General features: G+C 40.9%; 1 long non-coding RNA gene across 1 annotated transcript; it reads left to right on the top strand.

The window, feature by feature from the left end:
- Positions 1-1,599: 1,599 nt before the first annotated feature.
- On the top strand, positions 1,600-24,367 carry LOC119504408. The gene is made up of 4 exons (XR_005210558.1): positions 1,600-1,613; positions 3,411-3,416; positions 20,441-20,446; positions 24,242-24,367. It is a non-coding gene; the product is annotated as an uncharacterized LOC119504408 (long non-coding RNA).
- Positions 24,368-25,102: the final 735 nt, after the last annotated feature.

Below are 25,102 nucleotides of genomic sequence, written 5' to 3' on the forward strand. Positions count from 1 at the left end.
TTCATCCATCGTTTCATGTCTCTCAGTTGAAACCGGTCCTCACCAGTCCTCTGGTCCCTCCGACCAATCCCCCTCCTCCCGCCCGGATCATTGACAATCAGCCAGCTTATACGATCAGACGACTGATGGATGTTAGACGTCGAGGCCGGGGCCTTCAGTATCTGGTAGATTGGGAGGGATACGGCCCAGAGGAGCGCTCCTGGGTACCTCGTTCCCGCATCCTAGATGCTGGGATGGTTAGGGAGTTTCATCAGGCTTACCCTGATAAACCTGGAAGATCGCCTAGAGGCTCTCGTTAAGGGGGGGGGGTACTGTCATGATTTATCTGCCTGTAGTCTAGGGTTTCCTTTTGTTTCCTCTGTTTCCCTGTCCTTTTGTCTCTTGTGTGTTTTCCCCTGGTTTGTCTAGTTTGTCAGTGTGTTGGGAGGTGTGGCCTTCCTCCTCCTCCTCCTCTGGGCGGGCTCTGCTGGAGCAGCTGAGAATAATCACCAATCATCACACACACCTGCTGTATATCTACCCCGGTCTTCCTGCCACTCATCGCCAGATCGTTCCGTCACCCTCAGTGGTAGTAGACAGATTCAGGCTCTCTTAGATTGTACTTTTTTGACTTTGCTCATGCTCTTGTTTTTGGACTTACTTTGTTTTTTCGTGCTTTGCTCAGGTCTGCCTCACCTATCAGCTGCAGCTGTTTTCCTGGTTCCAACCTGCCTGCCCACTCATACCCTCTGCTCCTCCTCAACCTGGATCCCTGCCTTTGTGACTACCAGCCTGTTCACTGCCTACGCCATTCCACCGCTTGGAGAATAAAATTAGATTTTTTTACACCTTTAAAAGACTTGTGTGTGTCTGCATTTGAGTCCACGCTATTTGTTAAACCAGAACATAACACATGTAGGGATCCCGAGGCGTTCCCAGGCCAGTGTAGAGATATAATCTCTCCACCTAGTCCTGGGTCTTCCCCGTGGCTCTACTCCCAGCTGGTCGTGCCTGGAACACCTTCATAGGGAGGCGTCCAGGGGGCATCCTTATTAGATGCCCGAACCACCTCAGCTGGCTCCTTTCAATGCAAAGGAGTAGCGGCTCCTCAATCCTCACGGAAGACTGATCTATCTCTAAGGGAGACGCAGCCACCCTCCTGAGAAAACCCATTTCGGCCGCTTGTATCCGTGATCCAGTTCTTTGGGTCATGACCCAGCCCTCATGACCATAGGTGAGAGTAGGAATGAAGATTGACCGGTAGATCGAGAGCTTTGCCTTCTGGCTCAGCTCTCTTTTCATCACAACGGTGCGGTAAAGCGAATGCAATACCGCCCCCGCTGCTCCGATTCTCCAGCCAATCTCACGTTCCATAGTCCCCTCACTCCTGACCCCGAGGTACTTGAACTCCTTCACTTGGGGTAAAGACTCATTCCTTTTAACCCAAACCACAATTTCCTAAAGCTATATAAGTAGTTTTAGTCATGTAACTTCCGTACTTAAGTTAAAACAAATTCGTTGTTGAAAGTTGTGCTGAGCGTCACGGAAAAAAAAGGGTAAATTCGTGTCTTTGTACGCGAATCAAATGGATTACATTTTGTGACTATTTCACAAACTACCGTGAGACTGGAGTTGTATATGTCATTGTTTGGAATCTACTACTTTATGTATAAAGATAACGGCAAAAGCAACAGTACAACAGACCTTATTATAACCCAATATGTAGATCTGTATTGAGTATTCCCTTTGCCACAAACTGGATTTGTTGAAGTTGACACAAAAAATGACCGTAAAGTGTTGTTATTCGACAAATGAGGAAATATTTCATGTTTTATATGTAACGTAGTCTATGACTGATATATATGGGACATTGCTCATGTTTGGAGTCAGTTAGACGCTCATGAACAAATTGCAATGAAAGTCTAACACAGAGGTCAGCAACCTGCGGCTCTTTAGCTCCTCTCTAGTGGCTCCCTGTGGATTTTAAAAAAAAAAAATTGTGGAAATGAATAACTGTTTTTTTGTTTACATTTTCATTTTTATTTATCATTGTTTTAGGTCTATGGTACCACGGAGTATTAGGGCCATATTGAGGAAAAAAATAAATCTGAGATTTCGACTATATAAAGTAGAATAAAGTCGTAATATTATGATAATAAAGTCAAAGGTTTACGTGAAAAAAGTCAAAATATTATGAGAATAAAGTCGTAATATTATAAAGTAGTAATTTTACGTGTTTTCTTTTTTTCTCGCAAAGTTATGACTTTTTTCCTCGTAAAGTTATGATATTATTCTCGTAATATTACGACTTTTTTTCTCGTTAGGTTATAACTTTATTCTCGTTGTATTACGACTTTTTCTCGTAAAGTCATGACTTTATTTACATAATATTATGACTTTTTCCCGTAATATTATCACTTTATTCTCGTTATACTAAAACGTTTTTCTCGTAAAGTTATTACTTTATTCTGGAAATCTCAGTTTTTTTCCCCTCAATGTGGCCCTAATACTCCGTAGTACATTTGCTCTTTGGCCCTCACTGCATTAGACTTATATACTATATACTTAGACTATAAACTAAGTTACCTTCATCACAATGCTCATATGTTTTCGTAAGTTTTTGAATGAACTTCTGAAACATGTCATCGGTTCAAAATGAGGATACAAATTATCATAAAGTAATAAAAGCCATAAAGTATCAAGCTGATTAAATAATGTTAAAGTTTTTTTTTTAGTTTTTTTTTAGCTTTTAAAGAGGAGCTAGTGTCTCCTGGGCTCCAAACACAAGATGAGGGTTAAACCTGCTTTCGCATCTGGTCGTTGCTGCTTTATTTATATATACATTTATAGATAATTGAATTACTTTGAACTTATAATTGTTTCACTTATTTGTATGTATATATAGTAGTTCAGCTTTGTTGTCATTGTGTTTAGCTGTATTAGGTCTGAATGCGTTGTTTTCTGTTGAGTCAGACATGCATGAATGTTCAGTCATCTGAGGCTATTCAGTAATCAGTGATCAGGCAGCGGTTCGCCTGAGCCTCTTGACACAGCAGTGAAATCCAACTCTGCACACAGCTGCGTTTGTTCAGGTTTGTTTTTTTTAATTTTCAAACTACTATGTCCCTACTTTTCAACCTGATTTGATCTTCAGAAACACACTTATCTCAGGCTCCACTTGGTGCTGCAAAAGAACAAAACTGCCTGACGCAGCTGAAAGAAATCAAACTGCTCTTAAAGATGAGCAGTGAGAAAGAAAGCTGGCGCTTCTCTGAGCAGATCCTATAACTCAAGTCTGTGGACGTTTATTGACGACAGAACTATTAAGCATGCATGAAACAACGAGAGACTCTAATCAGTCCGCTAGATTTAAGAGCCCACAGGGGCCGATCTGGAGGAGCTAAATAAGTGTTCAATCCTGATTTCTTGAGCAGACGGTTTGAAATTGCCTCCTGAGGTTCTCTCAGATGTGAGAGGTCAACAAGGACAGGTCCATTTCAAACAGTGAGGGTCATTCAGGTTCACTACTTTTATGATGGAATAGGGATGTGCGGATCAATACTCACAAGCTACTCATTTCGTATTTATTACTTTAAAAAATATATATATATATCGACAATAAAAATTATTTAAATACACTGTAACACTTCGATGTAAATTTACAGCGAGATTCTAACAGTTACATACTGTAAAATGCTTTTACTGTATGTTACTGTGAAAGCAATGCATTCTGGGAGTCAGAACGCTTGCTCCCATGATCCCAGCGGTCAAGTGTATCTTTTCACAGTAATCTACTGCTTGCCGCTGAGAATCTCGGGAAAATAAATTAACGGCTATTTTTCTAAGTTCTCGCGCGTATTTTTTTCGAGTTGAGCCGTTAAGCGCCACAGCTCAACAGCTCAACGGTCAACAGCTCAACGGTCACTCTGGCAGCAGCAGCAGCAGCATCGTTGTTGTCCAGTGCAACTTGAGGAGAGACAGCAGCAGTTTGGATAAACACTTTTTATTTTCACCACCGCCAGTTCCATTTTGATCGTCAGACCAGACGAAGGGAAACTCCAGTGGTTACATTACGTTACTTCATGGTAAGTCAAATCATCAAGTTGTGTTGTACCTTTGCTAACACAGTGCATGTTCCTCCATGTATGTACATTAGCTAACGGTAGGTCGTTAGCTGTTCTTAGCTTCGTCTATATTTCAATACTCATCAGTATCACAGGTAACACAAATCAGTCGTCTATCTTATATTCACGGTAGCTAGCTAGCGCTAGCACCTTAGTTAGCGTTAGCTCGTTAGTTAGCGTTAGCGCGTTAGTTAGCGTTAGCTCGTTAGCTAGCTGGTTTTAGCTTAGTCAGCATTTAAATTCTCAATATAATTCCTAATAGGTAGCAACAATCTAAAAGGGAGACAAGGCAGTATCTATCTTGTGTTTCAAGAATGTTCAACTGTCAATTTTGCTGCCATGCATGTGGTACTAAATATGCCTTTGTTAGGCATATGAAAGTTCACCAAAACACCCCACACATCAAATTTAAATGTGATTTCCATGATTGTTACCGTTCATTTGGCAAAGTTACAGCTTTAAAATGCCATGTATATAGAGATCACCCAGATCAGAGGGAGTCAAGCTTGAGGGAAGGATGTTCTGGCATAAGGACATTAACATTAGACGTTTTATCATGCCACATCGATTTCTGTAGTCAAATGTGACAGTTTGTCTACATTATTTTCTCACTTGAAGACTCACATTAAAGAGGGGAAACCAGTCTTATGTCCATTCACAAATTGTGGTAAAATGTTTACTGTGATATCCACTTTTTCATCACACTTGTCAAGAACACATAAAGGTTGTGTAGTTGGTAATCTTTTGAGTCAGATCAGGTCAGGTAGAGATGATGGAGAGAATACTGTTGAGCAAGCAGGGTGCTCACATGAGCATGCAGGGTGCTTCAAATAGAAGAGAGATGTCCTCATCTTGCAGGCAGATGTGAGTATAACTGATGTAGTTTATTTCAGATTAAGACATTGAAATTATTGAAATGCAATGAGTGGAGCTCAGTGTGATTTTAAAAATAATTTCTTTAAACAGGAAAATTGATGACAACTATAGTTAAAGCATTGTTTAATTGTATTAACATTAACTTAGAATTGCAATGCCTTTATTGTCTCCTATATAGGTGTTAGACACAGCGGCGACTGTGAAGACATCCCTCATCCTTCCTGATAGCCCTTGGTTGATCATTCTAGGTAAGCACTAAACCCCACGTTTCTACTTACACTGTACTAGTGCACATATGCAGAGTACTTCTATTGAGCCTGTCGGCAGTCAGAAGGTGTGGGGCAGGCAGGAAGACGCTGCTTGCCGCTGGAGTTGGAGTTCAGTTGTAGTGAGTTTCTATGGTTATGTCTTCTATATTGTATATAATACACACAACTTTACATTCTTATAAATAGATACTAATTCTGAAACAGTTGTGCATACAGAAATGGATAAATAAATATGTAGTTTTAGATGGTTAATAAATAGTTGACATCTTTTATACATACACAGTGGGCTATGTTTTAGTTAATAAATAGTTGACTCTATAATACATACACAGTAGGCTACGGAATAATAATTTCTCTGATTCTTCTCTGATATGTAAATAGTTTGTTTGAGCTTTTCTCTCACTCTCTTTCTGGATTAGGGTGTTCCTATAGCTTGTAAATATGTAAATAGTTCGTTTGATATTCTCCCTCCCTTTGTAGATTTTATTTTATTTGTTTTAACTTTTTTACTTGATTTCTCCTTCACTGCAACGGACACAACCACTAAGCTTTATGAAAATGAGTGCGCGATGGTGTTGCAAGTATGTAAATGGCTACCTGGATACATCAAAGAGCAGTACAGTAGATGAGTAGCATCTCGCATCCTACATCAAGAATTCCTGATATCTAGCGGAGGCTTACATTTTTTTAGAAAGGTTTTCAAATATCAGTTGGAAATGCCAATACCATACAAAAACAATAAAGCGGTAAGTGGCCACTTGATAATTCGTCAATTTGGTATTCAGCCTAAAGCTTTTTGCATTGTGTTTCAGGTCCAATGATTTCCGACCAGCGCTGGATGGTAAGCATCGAGGGTCAGGTGGTGTGTGAAGGGGCATTGTCTGCGTTGGGGCTTGCTGTTGTCTTCACATCCTACTACAACTTCAACCTCCAATATCAGGATCACGCTGCCTGGACACTTGAATTCATACAGAGGTAAGTTTGAATTCCATATAGTCATTTGTGTCAGATGTTTGGGCCTTACAGCTATCCTTGTATCTATCTATGTGTGATAGACATACGATCAGAGAGTAGGGTATGGAGAGTTCATTCCAAAATAAGCTTAAATGATCACTTGGATGTTTGGGTGTGTATGTGTGGTTCTAAAATATATACAAGAAACATAAAAACAGTATTAGCCTTCAATAATATCATTTCATATATAAATTAATAACCCATTGTTATTAGTCTTGAATAATTAAATTAAATAGATAATTATCAAAGAGTCATCAAGTTACCAAAAAAACTCAATGTTATATTCATATTCCAAAAGTGTGACTCATAAAACATCAGGCAAGTAAGCTATATTAGCAAGAAGTATTTCACCATGTCCACGTGTATCTACTCTAATATGCATTGCAAACATAAAGCATGAAAAAGAACGATTTGGGGACTTATAATAAATCAGGTATTATTTATACTAACAATATTTAGCGGTCTAATTTTAGGTAAGAGGTGGTTTGATTCACATTTGTGTCTTTTTGTTTTACCTTGCTATGCCTTGTAGAAGCTGTGTCAGGATCAACCCAGAGAGAGGGACAAAGGCACGACAGGGAAAGGTGACCAGCAAGAAGAGCGGGAAAATGGTTCATAAGAAAGGGACATCCCTGAATCCTCATGTTTGCACCCTCCTGCGGAAGCTCATGGATTTCGAATGGGACTTTGTGTGAGTTTAACAATCACATCCCTGACTCTGTCTGTAGAGACAAACCCTCCATATCTCACTCAATTACTGAAAATCCCTTTATGTCTGTGTCTCACTTATTCACAATGTTATTTTTTATTTAATTTTGCTTAAAATGTTCAACCTGGCATTATTTATACGTTTAATAATTGACCATATTGAGCCAGCACACAGTATTGTTCAACAGTATTGTTCTGTCTAGTGAACCCCCGCAGTGTAACGGGGGAGGCTATTTCATTTTGAAACAGAAAAGTTACAGTATTTACTCAGTCCACAAAGTACAAATGTTTTAAGCCCGTCACTTACTCAGATACACTCACACATGAATTCATTCATTCACAACAGTATTTTTATTTGTAATGGCTATTTTTGTATTTTTGAATTTTATTCTATTTACAATGTTCAACCTGGCATTATTTCTACGTTTAATATTGAAGATGTTTAGCCAGCACGCAGTATTGTTCAATAGGATGGTTCTGTCTAGTGAACCCCCTCAGTGTAACAGGGGAGGCTATTTAATTTTGAAACAGAAAGGTTATGGTATTTACTCAGTCCATGGACTCAGATATTCATACACAGTCAAATATACACCCTCACTCAGTCAGTCAGATACACACACACACACTGTGTCTCTTACTCACTCACAACTCATCACACCATTTTTATTTGTAAGAGCTTGAGTATTTGAATGTTTTATTTGGATGTTATTTTCTGTCAAACTCAGGTTATTATAATAAACAAGAATAATATGAATATGCCATGTTGTTGTGTTTATTGTTAAAAATTGTTATTTTTCATTTGCTTGTTAGTTTTTATAGATGCTTAAAATACTGTAATTTGTGGAATTATTACAGGAAATTATTGGACATTTTGATTACAACAAGTTACTGTATTTCTCTGATACAGTAGAGATACTGTAAATTGTACAGTATCTTGCTGGTGAAACTGCAACCAATAAATTACTGTATTTGGAATTATTACAGCAAGTTATATGTATGCTTTGATTACAGTAAGCTGCTGTATTCTTTTGATACAGTACAGATACTGTAAATTGTACAGTAACTTACTGGCGAAACTGCTGCCAGTATTTTACTGTAATTTCTGAAATATTACAGCAAATTACTGTATGCTTTGATTACAGTAAGCTGCTGTATTCTTTGATACAGTACAGATACTGTACATTTTACAGTAACTTACAGGAGAAACTGCTGCCAGTATTTTACTGTAATTTTTGAATTATTACAGCAAATTACTGTATGCTTTGATTACAGTAAGTTGCTGTATTCTTTGATACAGTACAGATACTGTAAATTTTACAGTAAAATACTGGCAGCAGTTTCTCCTGTAAGTTACTGTAATTTTACAGGAAAAAGTTTTACAGTGTACAAACATGGGTGGCTGCATCACATTTTCACTACTTTTGTATAATGTTAGTGCCAAAACAGAAGTGTCTTCTATTAGTTTAGGTTTTCCACCTCCGATGAAGAGCAGCGCACAGCCTCTTCTCAAGCCTCAGGGCCCTATTTTAACCATTATATGCTATTTTAGCATATAATTATTAAATGTAATTTTTGATACATTTTGAGGTAAATATTGATGATGATTGGCGATTTGGCATTAATTAGTAACAACAACAACAACAACAATAAATCCCATGTAATTCAACACGCACTGTTTTATTAAAAACATTTCAACATTACAAAAAACAGGCATGTAGCCGTTAAGTAATAAATACAAATAATTGACCCATTTCGTTAATTGTTAAGTATCAGCGGCATGCTAACAATCGACAGTCAAACGACGGACGTTACATACTGACCGTGAATGCATCTGGTCTGTCAGTTCAGAGTAGCAGGTGTCACACGGGACGAGAGAGTTGACAGACTGAGAAATAACAGAGGATTTGTTCTCGAAGTGAAAAGCAAACGACCTATTAGGCAATATTTCACGTTTAATCCCAATGCTATAAGGGAACCAGAATGTTAATGAGGTAATCGCCGCGAGGCGGATGGAGCCGTCACAGCCTTTGTGCACGGAGCGGCGGCGTCAGGTAGAGCCCCGCAGCAAAAGCTCTACCGGAGAGGCCAGACGCACCGCCACCCGACAGTAAAGATCAGAGTCAGCGCTCTGCACATGTTGACCGTCATCTTTCTTGTAAAATGTCCGGTGTAATCGGTAACACCGGTGTTGTCACAAGTTTATTAAGTGGTGGGGAATTTTTCTTACGGTCACATCACTACCAATGACCATTACAGGCATCGTACGGTACCTTCAGTACTGTAGAAAAAGAGTACTGTCATGTTTTTAGAATTTTGGCATCGACTTGGTACCGAAGTATTGGTTCTCGTGACATCCCTATTCAACACCGATTACTGTGAAACATTTATTAAAAGTTCTTCAATAAATCTTAAAATTAAGATTAGAAAAGAGCAACATGCTAAATGTTATATTCTACAAGCTTTTTACTGAAAAGAATATATTGCGATGTAACCCCCCACTGGGACAAAAGATCAACCATCACTGACACAGAACGTCCTTAAAGGCTCCACTGAACAGGTATCATGTTTCATTTTTTGCTTTTGGAAGGTCAGTCTGGACTTGAGAACACGAGCCTGTCCACCTAAATGCTTCAAACGGAATGTGAATGTGAAACTTCCCCAGAAAGCAAAGCATGGTGGATGTTTTACTGATCCATAATTTAAGGCTGATCGAGCACAGACAGCTACAGAAACTACTGATTCCCAAAGCTTTAGCGCAGTTTCTCCTTTAAGACAACAGAGCTCACTAACATGTCAAAGCTCCAACACTCTCAAGTCCTCAGAGTCAGTCTGAAATTCACTGACAGCTAGCGGAGATGTTTGTTTTGCTCTTATCAAGGGTTCATGATGCCGTACTGATTCAGATCTCGCTCTTGTTTATCCACATGTTTCAACTTGTCTTGCACACTGAGCTCCCTTCAGTCTGTGATTCAGGATCCTCTCCGGCTTCGTGATCCTGAGCCGTTTCCCCGAGCCACCGAGGTATAAGCACATCTCTTCCTTTTACAACTCAGAGAGCACCCTCTCACTTATTCCTCTAATACCCTTCAGACAGAGGCGTCATAAATATGGAACGTTTTCTCCGTTCACCAGGCAAAAGGTCTTTCTTGACATGTCTTTAAATTACCCCACAAAAAACCTCCGGTGTCAGGCAGAATTTTACTCCTGACCTTTTCCTGCTCCAACGCAGGAGAAGACTATTAAAAGGCATTATTGTATCTTGTAAAGAGAGAAGCGGTGAGAGAGATGTATGAGAATCCTCCTTGAACATTTTTCAACATTGGAGTAATCCTTTTTCAAATGTCTGATCCTGTGCAGGCTGTACTCTCAGAGGGCTCACTTCTAAACTGTTGCAGTACAAAGTGATACCAGAAAACAAAATACAGGTGAGAGGGCTTATCGGGAAATAGCACCATTCATCCATCCGCTTCATAGACAGTGTTATTGTGAAATTGTACGAACCTTCAGAAAATGGAATAGTTTGAAGCAACCGGTGGTCTTTTCAAAACACATTTCATTCACTGGGTAGATTTCATTTAGATATTAGAAGACTGTGTCCACCACTTTAGACTGAAATAAACCGCTGATCTCCTGACTTATCATCTAACAAAACCATCAGGTCAAAGTTTTTAACTTTTTAACTTTAACTTTGGACACACTAAGATGAAAAACAAATTAATCTAGTTCATACCAGACAATTAATACGTAGGTAAAATACAGTTGAAAGAAAACATTGGAAGCAGAGTGAGTGGAATTAGATTACTGGACGGGAATTAGAGCAAATAGACAGCAAGTAGTAGTCAAAGAAAGAAGAAATTCAGTGAGGAGGCCTCAGTTTGTCAACCCTCCACAAGCATGCCTTTAATTGCCGAGAAGCACCATTTGTGTGGAGCTCTCCAGAAGCCATCGCCGAGTTTGAAGATGTTAATGTGAGGTGATTGAGTGGTTCAACAAGCATGACTGTGCCTGGGGGTGTCTTCCTCCTCCCGTCCGTCCCCTCTCCCGGCCTCAGCGGGGTAATTTGGCGCAGAGAGAAGAGAAGCTGTGCTGCTCATTACTGCTGCCTTGCCCGTCAGCCCCTGTGGACGCAGCGGCCATAGCTCAACAGTTCTGCCCCTGCCGAAACACAGGAAGAGGATAAGGATGAGAGATATTGACGGTCTATCACTGAGACCTAATGTAGGCCACCGGAGGCAAAATGGGAAAATGTGTCACTGCAGTTTGTGTCTCTGTTTGTCCACATCCATCCTTTTGTATTTGTGGTGCATCTGAAAACCTCTTAAACTTCAACCAAGGACTGTATATAAAGATGGACGACATGACAGCTCCTCAAAAGTGAAGCTCGATTCTCGAATCTCCGTCGCCCCCTGTTGGCTGGGCACAGTATAGGTCATAAATCCCGCCTCCTCCATGTTAGTGGATGGGCCAAACTAAAAAGTCAGAGTACACATCAAATACGCTTTTCCCAAAGATGGTTTCTGTAATTTTAGGTACCTGACATCATGCTAATGTATGTTCAAGTGTTCATTTTTCTAATAAATTCAGGTTTAATGAGTTATTTGATGCTATAAAAAGGGGGTGGGACGTCATGATTGGCAGCCGGGAGTCCCTCTTGCTGACAAGCTGCTGCCATGCTCGGCTCGCGATTGGTTCGGGCTGGTGACCTCGATACCGCGGCTCCACCGCCTGATCACCACTGCGCAGACTCTGGCTCCAAATGACGTCAAAAGCTCAAGATGGAAATACAGTTCAATTTATTTTTATATGGTGTCAAGTCATAACAGGAGTTATCTTGAGATGCCTACTCTATAATTTAGAGACCCAACAAGAGATTGTTATGCGACAGTGGCAAGACAAAACTCCCTTTTAAAGCAGCAGTGGGTAGAAATGGAGCATATGATTAAAACATTTATTTTGATTTAAAAGTAATTATATGTTGACAGTGGTGCATGAGACAGGTAATCTGAAAAAAATCATGTTCCTCTGGTGTCCTCCGGTGCTCCTAATGGCATCTGCAGGATTGAAGCAAGGAGGAAAACAACCAATCAGAGCTGATCTGGAGTCTGCCGTCTCTGAGCAGCTGTCAATCACTCGCAAACTCCAATCAAACGGTCAAACTATGAATCAATATTCTGTTACTGTAATACCTATTTCTCTCTTTAAATGTTCTCAGAATCATCTTGTAGTGCACGGTTCAGCTGTAAAATGAGAAGGTTTGTGACCCAGCAGCCATGTTGAGATCTCCTACGGAAATACCAGCCGTAGCACAGCAAATAGGAACACTCACTCTCTGTGTAACCCCAATCCATGGATACCTGCGAGACAAGAAAGCACAAAGACTCCAGGGAAGAAATCAAGTTAGTAACATGCATGGATGCATACAGATGTATGGCAGCTCTCATATCTGGGATATTTTGGTTTCACCTCTGCACAGTGGGAGGAAATGGAGTCGTGTCCTGTTGAGTCGTCAACAGACAAGAGATAAACTAGTTATATCCATCATTTTATTATACTGTGTAGGAAGGCAGACATCAGTGGAGAAAGTCAAAACTGCGATTCATGCTCAAAACCTTACCTGGTTGGTATGAGGAGGTACTATTTTTATGGGACTGTTGTTTTAGCGAGTGACCCAAAACAACGGCTGAGGTCGAAACGTTTTTTTTGCTTCGGAAGGTTCCTAACGGAGTGAAATGACCCAGAAGTATCTAAGTATCAGCCATTATAAGAGCTGTTTGAATCCTCTAAATGCTGAGGAAAGGTGCTTCAATGCATCCTTTCATATCTCCTTTAGCAGAGGATACACATCCTTTATTAAAGGAAAAGACAGAATAACATCCCAAAATTCCTTGCGGCCGCAACTTCTAAAAAGACGCATGAAGATAAAACGCTATGCTTATCTGGCATAATATTTTCATTCAGTCATAATTTGGATTCATGTTGATAAATGACATTTCATTTCACTTCTATTTATTTATTTTGAACAAGTAACAAAAGAGTTAAAAACAAAATAAGAATAACAAATAAAATGAAAAGTAAACATATAGCAAACAAATAATCAACATACATAAATATTACTTCCAAAAAGGATGAAATATACATTTAATGGTTCTACTCCTTCACCATAACTCAAAAAATAATTATCATATGAACTTTGTGGTAGCCTGTAGGTTATTCATTTTTTATTTAAATTCCAACCTCGTGAATGAAGTGATATTTTTCACCGGTTGTCCACGTTTAAGGTCAGATAATCCTTTATTATTGAAGTGTTCCAGCAGCAGAAGGACCTGCTGTATCTCTCTTTAACACACCGCGGGTGAAGCAGCCTGACACTGAAGGAGATATTTAAAAACGCATGGGAGGAAGCAGAGCCTTTTATGTTCTTCAGAATATTATAGTTTCACCACGGCAGACTCACGTCACTAACATCCACCGCCGTCACATCATAATTACGGAGCTAATAGTGAAAGAGCAGTTGGATTCTCTGTCTTTTCCTAAGTCGTTCTGAATTCTCCTTCTCATGTTTCCTTGACCTCATGACGTTTTCCATCGAGGTCAAGGACAAGTGGTTAGGAAAAGATGTTAGGATTTCATCATTTTTTTTACATTTCGACCGCAGCCAAGATACAGTATGTTTACACTGAAGTGATAAAGCCCTCTGGTGGCTGCAGTTCAGGACGTTAAAATGAAACTTTATATTTGTGAGCTGTGAAGACTCATGTCTTCAGTAGGAACCAATTGGCTTGGAGCTGAGGACCACTGACAAGTTAGGGAAGTCAGAAAGTATTTTATAAATAAATACAAAAAATATAAATACAGAATAACACCAGACTTATCCTCAAAAGTTAGAGAAAGATTATGGTGTGCGTTGAAAACAAATACTTGGTTAAGGTTAGGGAACAACTGGTTAAAAGAAACCAAAGTTGATAGTCGGTAGGACAGGAAATGATCAGTGGCCTCCCATGTTAAAGTCACATGGTTTGCTTACCCATCGGTGCACCCTTACCTCCTTCCTTTACAGTATATATACTCTGCAGCAGAGCATACTGCTCAACAACGCACTATAATCCTGTGAGAAACTTGTCCTTAGAGGCCCTCTACTGTGTGCTGCTTCTTCTACTTCCCTGTGCATCCACTTTTATCTCCCTCCTCGTAGCTGTCCCATCAGTCTGCCCCTAACCTCCTCAGGCTCCTAAGTATCTGTATACAACTGTGCAAACAGCAGTGCTGAAGCTCACTAATAATAGCCAGAGGGGGTGAAAAGCTAAAACAAAGAGCTGGTGGATGCTCAGAAAACAATGCCTGGAAGCGTCTGGCTGCTCTGTAGCCGCTGCCAAATGTTCCCAGGGACAGGCTGGGATAGTTAAAGTAAAATTACTGCCCCGGCCACCCGAGGGCTCCACCCCTGTGTTGTTTTGTCAAGTACAACACTTGCAATATTGGTCTTTTTATTTGCCTCATAGGGTCTGAGAATCCCAGAAGTGCTGTCTTGTCTGTTGTGCTGTTTGCCTCGTCATCAGAATGTTGGAGAGTGCTAAAAGAGGGGCTCATAGTGATTAACTGCAGTATTGATTTTACAGGGCTCTTCAGCCGTATACTGAGATCTATCTTTGTAACACCAGCATGTCCTCTTTGAGTTTGCTGGAAAGCAACTGCTCGCAAACCTTTGTTTTTTATATCGTAAAAGGTTCTCATTAAATAGCTGTGCTTGTTTGTAAGGGCTGCAGGGTTAGTTAATCTCCTGTGCCAAATACTGTCCTGCTAGCCAAAGAGCTAGGAACACTGCTGTTGGGTCTAATGTCTGCTTCAAAAGCAGAATTCTCACGAAGAATCTGACAGTTAAGAGTCTGAGCAACTAAATTCCAAATTACAGTGGCCTCCGTAGATGGAGCGTGGTCTGAAGCCCGGGCCACACAGGGAACGTCAGCAGCGTGTGGCGGCTGCGGAACCTGTTGTTATTTATTCAGCGTCCATGTTAACAGGTTAGAGTAGCCACTCTGCCAGCGTGAGCAGTGCGGCTCAGCTGCGGGTCAGCTGCGTCTCTTCTAGAGATTCGAGGTCTTGCATATTTTTACCGCATGCTGTGCGGTTCACAGCAAAGAGTGTGAAAATGTTCTTTTGACTGTATATTGACATCATACCAGCAACATTACTACAGTTTTGATGTCTGTATCTGTAGAATATGTCACAGACATGAAAAACAGTAAAGATGTATCTTTAAATTTTTTACCTTTATTTAACCAGGTAAAATCAATTGAGAACCAATTCTCATTTACAATGATGACCTGGCCCTTAAATCAACACTTCCTTATTCCGTATCAAAATAAAAGCGCTCAAGCATTTTTTTTCTGTGGACAGAATTCCTTCATTTGTTAATGCAAGGCTTTTATATTGAAATATTTACAGTGACTTGCAGGGCTCCATGAATGAATAAAGTACAGGGTTTTAATTGTGGATTATTACTATAATTTACAAATAATAGAGGAAGCAGAAGCAGCAGAAACGCTGCCAGTGTGGACAACCCACGCGTTAGATACCCAGAAGTTCAGCAAGGCAGCCGTCACGCACTGCTCACGCATTAGAGCATGCATAGAGGCGTTTATGCTCAGCGCGTTGTTCCGAAACGCCATGGGCCGTAGAAACAAAATAGTCTGTGGATAATCAAGAAGTCAACGGACGTTACTGGAAGAATGTTACGTAAATAACACTATGTACAAAACAGCAGCTTTCTCTGTTTTATTCTTTGAGAAGTCTGGTACCCGAAGCCTGATTTTTATATATACATTTTTTCCTTGAAGAGAAATTTCAATATTCCATATTCCATGAAATGTTTTTTAGCTTTTACAAAGCAATCTCTCATGTTCTTCCACAGCCTGCGGCAAAAAGCCTCTTCTTCCCTCAGTATGTTGTCTATTTCTTTCCAAGAATACAATGATATGTGACATGTCCCTGTGGTCTCTCAATGTCGTAGAGATGTCTGTACAGGCGATCCCTCGAAGGCGACCATGTTGAAATGACAGTGGGCGCGTAGTCACAAAAATTCTGAACTTCATGACCAAGTGGCGCGACAACTTGTGGAGCCTTTGCGCACGATGCGAAAGCCGTGATGACGTAATTTTATGGTGCGTGCACCTCGCGCCGGCTTCACTACGGCGACCATAAACCCACCTTAATGTGAGCAAGAGGGGCAGAGACGAGAGCTGCAGGAGGAGGGCTGTATTTTTAAATTCTGCCTACCCTGGGGTACCACTTGAATTACAATATCATTATGGAATTGTTGCCCAATAATGAAAAAAGTAAAGTGCCTACCTTAGCTTTAACTGACTTCTATCTCCATGCGTTATAGTTTTAAATACTGCTTGATAAAATATATGTAAGATAAATGAGGTAGGGAGCAGCAGGCCTGACAGATGGGGATAGTTTGTCACCAGTGTAGAGTTTAGCCTGAGGCCTTAGCAGGTACTCTTCTACTCTCCTGGAAGCTGACCAGGGGAACTGGGCCAAATTCATTAGCATTATCAAGGCCTCTGCCAAAACGGCTGTCTGTGCTGAGTCCCCTGACAAAACACGGAGAAGCATACGTCCAAGAAGTTCCCCTGCCTCCGTGTCAGAAACACTCAGACGTGACTTTGATCAGGAGGTTTTAAAAGTTTCAGTTTCAAAGTTCACATTAGTTCAGGAACAACATATATAGGACATATTTAAAGGTTCTTCACATTTCTTCACATTCACATCCACTTCTTCACATTTCTGGTTGCTTTGAGCATTCTTGATTAGGGATGTACCGATTTATCGGCAGAACATCGGTATTGGCCCGATATTCGCCTTGTTGACTGCCATCGGTACTGGCAGTGTCCGATGTTTATCTGTTGTGTTGCATCAATTTTGCGCCAGCTACATGTTGCGTTGGTTATTTGCGGTCGGTCTCTGACAACAGTAACCAGCTGCTGATTCAGAGAAGAAGCCACCAGCTGGATACGACTCTGACATGATGACGGGCGACGTCACATGTGTGGTTTGTTTACAAATAAAAGTGAAAATGAAAGTCGGCTGTGTGGGAGTATTACACTGTCTCGGGGAAAGATCAGCGACAAGGACATTATGTTATGTTCAATGAAAAATTAAGCAGTAAAACAATGCCTTAAAGATTTCTTAATAACAATCACTGTGGTCAGGATGAATGAACCTCGTGCATGTGTAATGTGTCACTAGAAGCCTGTCAGGTTAACATAGGTGACGCAGCGACCAGTACGCTTCAGTGAGAACATCCTCCCTGCCGTGCAGCTCGTGCAGCAGTCCATCGCCCATACTGGGATCTTAGCCTGTCGGGGCCGCTGCATCGTATTCCCGCGGCTCGGGTTGGCCATTAATATATGGGCGGCCGGTCCAAGTAAAGTCTTTGTGTGAGAAACACTGCTTATGTTTCACTTTTATTATCTTCTAATACACCCATGAGCTGTATGCTGTCAGCCTGTACCGTGGTGGATGTATTAACGTCTCTGTTCCCAAACAACCGGCTATCGGCCAGTAGCTAGTAGTGCTAGTAGCTAGTAGTGCTAGTAGCATGACATCAACAGGATTTAATGGAATTGTAGGTTATTTACTAACACGCAGGGCAAAAGACCAGGACACAACCTCTTCTACATCCATGGTCTGTGGTCTATTAGACCCTCTTCTACATTCATGGTCTGTGGTCTACTGGACCCTCTTCTACATCCATGGTCTGTGGTCTATTAGTCCCCTTTGTAAACTCCTCATACGACAGAGGTCGGTTCGTTCTGTCGTATGAGGAGTTTACAAAGGGGACCCAATCGCAGAGTAACAGGCAGGACAGGTAGTTAGAAATAAAAGCGAGCTTTAATAGATGTCATGGCACACATTCTGTAGCCTTTACATTCATTTTATGTAGTACCACCTTGTGGCAGTTTGTTGTAACTGTAAAGTGTTTTCTCAGTGGTCAGTTCAGATCATGTGATCAAAGGTTAAAGGTCAAACAGGAAATGCTGTAGTGTTTAAGAATTTCTCCATGCGGTCAGACCGAAGGCTTTTTTCCCTTTTTCCCTTACGTTTGTGCCTTGGAGAGCATTTGCTTGTAAGTGTTGCTACTTTTTCTGTGTTTTATGTTAATGTGCATAAATAATTTGGACTTCATATGTTTGGATTAAAAACAAAGTAATTTGTGATAATTTCATTTGCTAAGGTTAAAAATGCTAAGCTAAGCCAAAATGTAGCTTCTTGTCATAGTGTGTGCATGGAGGCTATTTATAAGCAATGTGAATTCATTTGTGCTGTATTTTGAGAACAGTTTGTAACAAAGCATTGTATATTTGTATTGTTTCAGTTTTACAAAAAAGAAAGAAGAAGAGAAAAGAGGACTCAGTAAAACACTTGAACTTTACTCCTGTCTTCGACTTCTCTGAATCCTTATTGTTAGCTATCTGTCAGTTTATGCGTAAGTGCAACACGCATCAGGGACAGAATAATAGAGCTGAAAAATCCCAAACAACAAAAGGCAGGGAGGGGAACCAAGTACCAAAAGAACAAATAGAAACAAACAACAAAAACCAAACAGAGGACCAAAACCAAAAATCACAAACCAGGGAAACACGAAGAACACCAGGATCAGAGCAGGAGGAAACAAGGAACACGGAGGACAAGGTAGACGGGGCTGGAGAGACAAACAAACCGACAAGGGCAGAGGGGAACACACAGGCTTAAATACAAGACATGATTACACACAGGTGAAACAAATCAGGGCGGGGCAGACAATCAACAAAAGGCGGGAAAGCAAACAAAGGAGGGAAGTAAAACCAGACAAGACACAGGAGGAGTGAATTACCAAAATAAAACAGGAAACTGAAATGAGGATATAAAAGAAACCAAATACAAACCAAAATCACATAAAACATAACTAATAAGAAAGACTGGCACAGCCAGAACATGACAGGTCTATTGGACCCTCTTCTACATTCATGGTCTGTGGTCTACTGGACCCTCTTCTACATCCGTGGTCTGTGGTCTATTGGACCCTCTTCTACATCCATGGTCTGTGGTCTACTGGACCCTCTTCTACATCCATGGTCTGTGGTCTATTGGACCCTCTTCTACATCCATGGTCTGTGGTCTGTTGGACCCTCTTCTACATCCATGGTCTGTGGTCTATTGGACCCTCTTCTACATCCATGGTCTGTGGTCTAGTGGACCCTCTTCTACATCCATGGTCTGTGGTCTGTTGGACCCTCTTCTACATCCATTGTCTGTGGTCTATTGGACCCTCTTCTACATCCATGGTCTGTGGTCTGTTGGACCCTCTTCTACATCCATGGTCTGTGGTCTATTGGACTTATGCTCCTCTGGGAAGCAGCCGGGTAAAAAGTTTAATAAATAAAAAAGTATGTAAGTAAATTACACACAAGACATTTTGTAAAACTAAATTATTTCTATTCTATTGTTATATATTAGTTATAGTTAGTCGCTTTCAGTCCAAAATGGCAGAGGCGTAGCTCTGCTGCTGGGCGCTGGACGTTTCGACGGAACGGACAATTGGCTTTCACCTCTCATCTATATACGTTCTTTGATACACATTTAGATGGCCTTACAAGGAACTCCTATAATTGGACTGATCCGTTCAGTTTAGCAGACAAAGCCCCCCCCCCCACTCATTACAAACTGAATACAAAGTGCCAGAAGGGTAAGGGAGTCAAATCCAGCTTATGAGACATAATCAAGGTGATCCATTGTAATGAAAATCTATTGGCACCGTCATAATGTAGTGAGCTAGTTACAATGGCTGTCACACCAGAAGTGTAAAATGCTATTCAGGTTTGTTCTGTTGTCAGTCATGTTAATCACGACTTACAGACATTTTAATGAAGCTCTATTCCCTCTCACGTCTCGGTCTGTTGGGAATTCCGGCTTCAAAATCTGCTTCAATCACTTCAATCACCTCCGTTTTCCGATGCTGTCAAAAACCCTTTTATTAATTGCTGGCGTCACCATATCTGGTCAGTCGTCAGAGGCTGTTCTTTGAATATCACTGTGTTTCTGTCATTTTGTCTTTGAGATCTCTGATTGCACAACCCTTCCCCTCCCCATCATCACATTGTGTTTCAACTGAAGGTTTCCATCTTACATCTGCTGGCTTTACTCAACAACCACTAGCATCTAGATTCCTGGGGATCCTCCTGTTCATGGCGCTATGCTTACTGAAGATGCATCACATCGATGGAGTCTAATTGCCTAAAGTCCTTCTCTGTTGTTAACATCAATAAATGTCATCATATGCTTTCAATTGATCTCCTTATTGAACTTTTATTTATCAATCACGCTTTTCTTCACTCCTTATCACTAAAATAAAAAAATATAAATGAAATGAAATGAACTTATTCATTCTAAATGGATTTGATTCATGATGTTTGCAGAATCGTCTTGTAGTGTACTGTTTAGCTGTAAAATGAGAAAGTTTGTGACCCAGCAGCCATGTTGAGAACAGTTGAGGAAATACCAAGCACCGCCCACCAGCCGGGGCACAGCCAATAGGAACGCTCTCTCTCTGAACTGACCTGTGATTGGTCAAAGTCTCCGGTCACGGAATAGATTTTCTAAAGCCTGAAAACTTTGCCATGAGGAGGTGCAGGAGTCTAGTTATCTCTCAGAACTCTTGAATTACAATATGCTGAAAGGTTATTATGGGATTTTTGCCCAATGATGCCAAAAAATATACTGCCTACTGCCACTTTAACACACACTCAAACTTCTGATTAAGTCTGCTGTTGGCTGTTGTCTCGTCAGTAGACACTTCCTTTGAATGTTGTTTGGATGCTGTGCAGCAGCTCCTCTGCTCCCCCTAAACATTCCTGTTTGAAACAGTCAAATTATGTGTTATGTGGTTGTGATGCATTCTAATTAAATGTGATTAGTCATGCCGTTGCAGATTCCCAGCTCTCGTTGAGGTATCTCACAGCCAGTCTGCGAGGGACATGTCATCTTCCCATCCCCATCCCATTTTCTGCACCAGTGAAAGTGATGGGAAGACATTTGACAGGGAGTTTTCTCAGAGGTTGCGGGCTTATTGTTGCTGAAATGTCAGCGGAGCACGCTCGCTTTTGATTCAGATACGATTTCCTCCGTCATGTGGTCAGGCCTCCACGAGAGCTCGTCATATTTCTCTCTCTCTGGATGTGATGTTTTTTTTCTGGAGGTGCACTCTGACGTTTTACCGGAGCAATACGCAGTGTGACAGCACATTATCTGAGTACAGCCAGAGGGTCAGAGGCAGCTCTAACTGTTTAACAGATGATCCCCTGCAGTGGATGGCCCAGAAAACGGTCGATAGTTGATTTTAAAAATGTCGCCTTCAAGCTCAGTAATTTAACATCGTAGTCACTTTGGAGGAGCACTGTCATTCTTTTTTTTAGCACAGATGAGCTCATATATGCTCAACCATCAGGCACGGCAGGCCACTCGGGACCATCATCGGACTACACAAATAAAAGTGTAAACCCAGTTAGCAGTGACTGCAAACATCAATACAGCCCATAATAAGACAGCGAGATGGGTCCTTTAGAGGAAAGCTAAGCTCCGGTCATTGGTTCTGTCAGTAATAACATCAGGGCACAGCCAGTTATGTGACTTTGTCAAGTATTTAATACTCTTATCAACATGGGAGTGGACAAATATGCTTGTTTTATGCAAATGCATGTTTATATTTATTATTAGAAATCAATTACAAAACAGTAACAGATATTGTCCAGAAACCCTCACAGGTACTGCATTTAGCATAAAACAATATGCTCAAATCATAACATGGCAAACTGCAGCCCAACAGGCAACAACAGCTGTCAGTGTGTCAGTGTGCTGACTTGACTATGACTTTCCCCAAACTGCATGTGATTATCATAAAGTGGGCATGTCTGTAAAGGGGAGACTCATGGGTACCCATAGAACCTATTTGCATTCACATATCTGGAGGTCAAAGGTCAAGGGACCGCTTTGAAAATGGCCATGCCATTTTTTCCTCGCCAAAATTTTGTGTAAGTTTGGAGCGTTATTAAACCTCCTTCTCAACAAGTATGACATGGTTGGTACCAATGGATTCCTTAGGTTTTCTAGTTTTATATGATATCAGTATCTTCACTCTAGCTTAAAAACTGAGCCCACTACAACCTCCGAAAGATCAACGGCGGCCCGGCGGATTTTTAAGAGGTTAATTAAAAATCGCAAGTTACGTTAATGCCTTAAAGAAATTAGTGGCGTTAAAACGAATTTGCAGTAACGCGTTATTATCACGTTAGCTTTGACAGCCCTACTTTTAAGGCTTTTATTTTGTGCTTTGTGCATTTCACTTAATACAACTGTGCTTCAAATTATAAATTACTAACTAATACATAAACAATGCAGAAAGTGTGGGAGAAACCAGGGTTAATGGTGGCCTGCAGCTGCCCCTGGGCCTGCAAGTGGGTTAATATAACCTGGACTAACTCAACAAACACAAGGCTTTCATCCAGGAGACCGCTGTACTTGTCCCGTGTTCACAACATTCAGTGTCATTTTCACTGTACAAACGTAGTAGTTATAAGCCCAACCATGTTGTTTTTTACCTAAACCTAACTAAGTGGTTTTGTTGCACGAGACCGAAGCAAATGTTTTTGTTTACTTCACAACATTAAGCAGGAGTGACGCCGGGGGGTCAGTATGTGACGAGTTGGGATGAAAACGTGTTGGGACAGCACAGTCCAAAACCATTTAGTTTAAATGATTTAAATGACATTACTAGCTTGATAAATTCAGTGCCATTAACTGTATTTCTGCTGCAATAGGGTGTTGTATTTCCAGCCTGGTTTTACTGGAGCTTGTGACTTGTGACAGACTGAAGGTGCTCAGCATGTTCCAGTACACAGGCAAACCCTCTGCTAACATCCTGATTCCACCAAGACACTGATCGAGATCAAACAAAATGTATTGGAACTGTTTACGTACACAAAAAGTACAAATGTAACCTCGGATAATTAAACTCCTTAATCATCATGGAATAATATTAGCTCATGGGAATCTGAATCATGCTCTTCTGGTTGGATTTAAATCTGCAATCTCCTTATCCGCTTGGCACCACATTAATTGATTTTTACCAACTGGCAGAAAAGAAACATTCACACATGTATTAAATATATAATCTATTCATTTCTGTGGGATATGTAACCCATATTTGGGTGATGTAGAGCAACACAGGCAGCAGATCTATCAGATGTGATTTGGAGAAACTCATTTTCTACTCATTCTGCCCAAAATATTCACAAATTTGTGAAAGTAGGACACCGGTTTGTTTGGAAGGCACTGGTGAGGGAGGAACAAAAGAGGTTGAAAATATCCAGGAGGGACTGAAAGGTCAAAGGTCATTAACTGGCAACCTGCTGACCACACACACTAGATGATGCTGACAGGCCTGTGTCGTACAGACGCCCTCTGGCTTATTGTGAGCAGTGCAGTTGTGACTTGAAAGCTGAAGTAGTGCCGCTGACATGCTGACACGCTGTTGCTGGAATTGTTCTAATGAGAACTAATAGTTCAGGCAACAATACTCGACTCTCACAGCTGCTGAGATGTATCAGCTTCTTTGGCTTTCCATCATATCACATTATTTTCTTCTGCAGATTGAATCACAATCCTCCTCAACTCAGAATTTCAGATCTTTGGATCTTCCTCATATAAAGGGAATCCTGGGTGCTTCCCTTGAATCAGAAGTCTTTTGTGTGTCATTTCCTTTTATTCCTTTTGCTGAAGAGTGTTTGGATTTTGTTTGAAAAACATTATTTACAACACAGTCTCACAGCAGTTTGTGAAATAGTCACAAAATGTAATCTTTTTGATTCGTGTACAAAGACACGAATTTCCCTTTTTTTTCGTGACGCTCAGCACGACTTTCAACAACGTATTTTTTGTGCATTTTCCTACAAATGTCCAGCAACACGTGACTCACGTGTCAATTTCCGCTCCTGTCTTTCCAAAATAAAACTACTTTGTTAGGTTTAGGAAAAGATTGCAGTTTGGGTTAAAGGTCTAATATGTAACAGTAGCGAGCTAGAGAGTGACTGAAGAGAAAGAGCGGCGTTAGTGAGAACAAAGCAGTGGATCAGAGAGATAAAACATTATTTTCTAATTGTTTCATGGTGGTTAGGTTCTAAAACACAAATAAACTCACAACTAACTCAGCACAACTCCACATAATCCTGCAGGAAGATGCCGAGTTGCCGGATTTTGAATGAATGCAGCTTCCTGTCTACTGGCCGTGGCTCAGCGCTGCTATCGTCAAACTACAGACACACACCGATCATAGCTGCACTCACAGCACAGAGAGGAGCAGGATTCCTGGATCACATGCACATAACACAACTCGTTCTCATCCGTGAAATACGGCCGCTTTGTATCTAACAGAGCTAAAGGGGAACTTGTGAGTCGGTGTCAGAAGCAGAGGGGTGTGACACAGAGGCAATATTTGACGACCTGAACAGGCTGCATACATTGAACGCTGTTATTGGCTGGGGGGTTACACCCCCACGTGGGGCCTAAAGGCTGTTTACAGATGCCCAGAAAGGTCCCGAGTAAAGCAAAATAATAAGAAAAGTCAAAATGCAGGCAGAGGGCTGCAGGGTCTCTGCAGAAACAGACACCACCACTCACTTCTAGCTGAGCGTAAGTGATAATTGAGAGGGATTATTTTTGTATCAGTCTATACATTGTTTTTTCGTTAATTCTTGCATATTATACCTTTGATGCTTGATATTCTTGGAAACTAGAAATTCCAAACTTTCTAATGCACATGATGCACCTTGAGGTTAAGTACGGAAGTTACGTGACAAATCAACGACTTCTGGTTTCACACGGGACACAAACGGCGGTCTCCTGAGCAAAAGTCCTGTGTTTTTTTATCCATCCACCCCGACCTCCTCCCTCGCCGCTCTCTATACTTCCCGGTCACAATTACGTGGATTACATCACGAAAAGTATGTAAAAGTCGTGTCTATGTGCACTAATCAGTACATTACATTTTGTGAGTATTTCACGATCTGCTGTGCGACTGGGCTGTTTTATTTAACCTTC

Source organism: Sebastes umbrosus, chromosome 16, assembly GCF_015220745.1.
Source record: "Sebastes umbrosus isolate fSebUmb1 chromosome 16, fSebUmb1.pri, whole genome shotgun sequence".
Lineage (NCBI taxonomy): Eukaryota > Metazoa > Chordata > Actinopteri > Perciformes > Sebastidae > Sebastes > Sebastes umbrosus.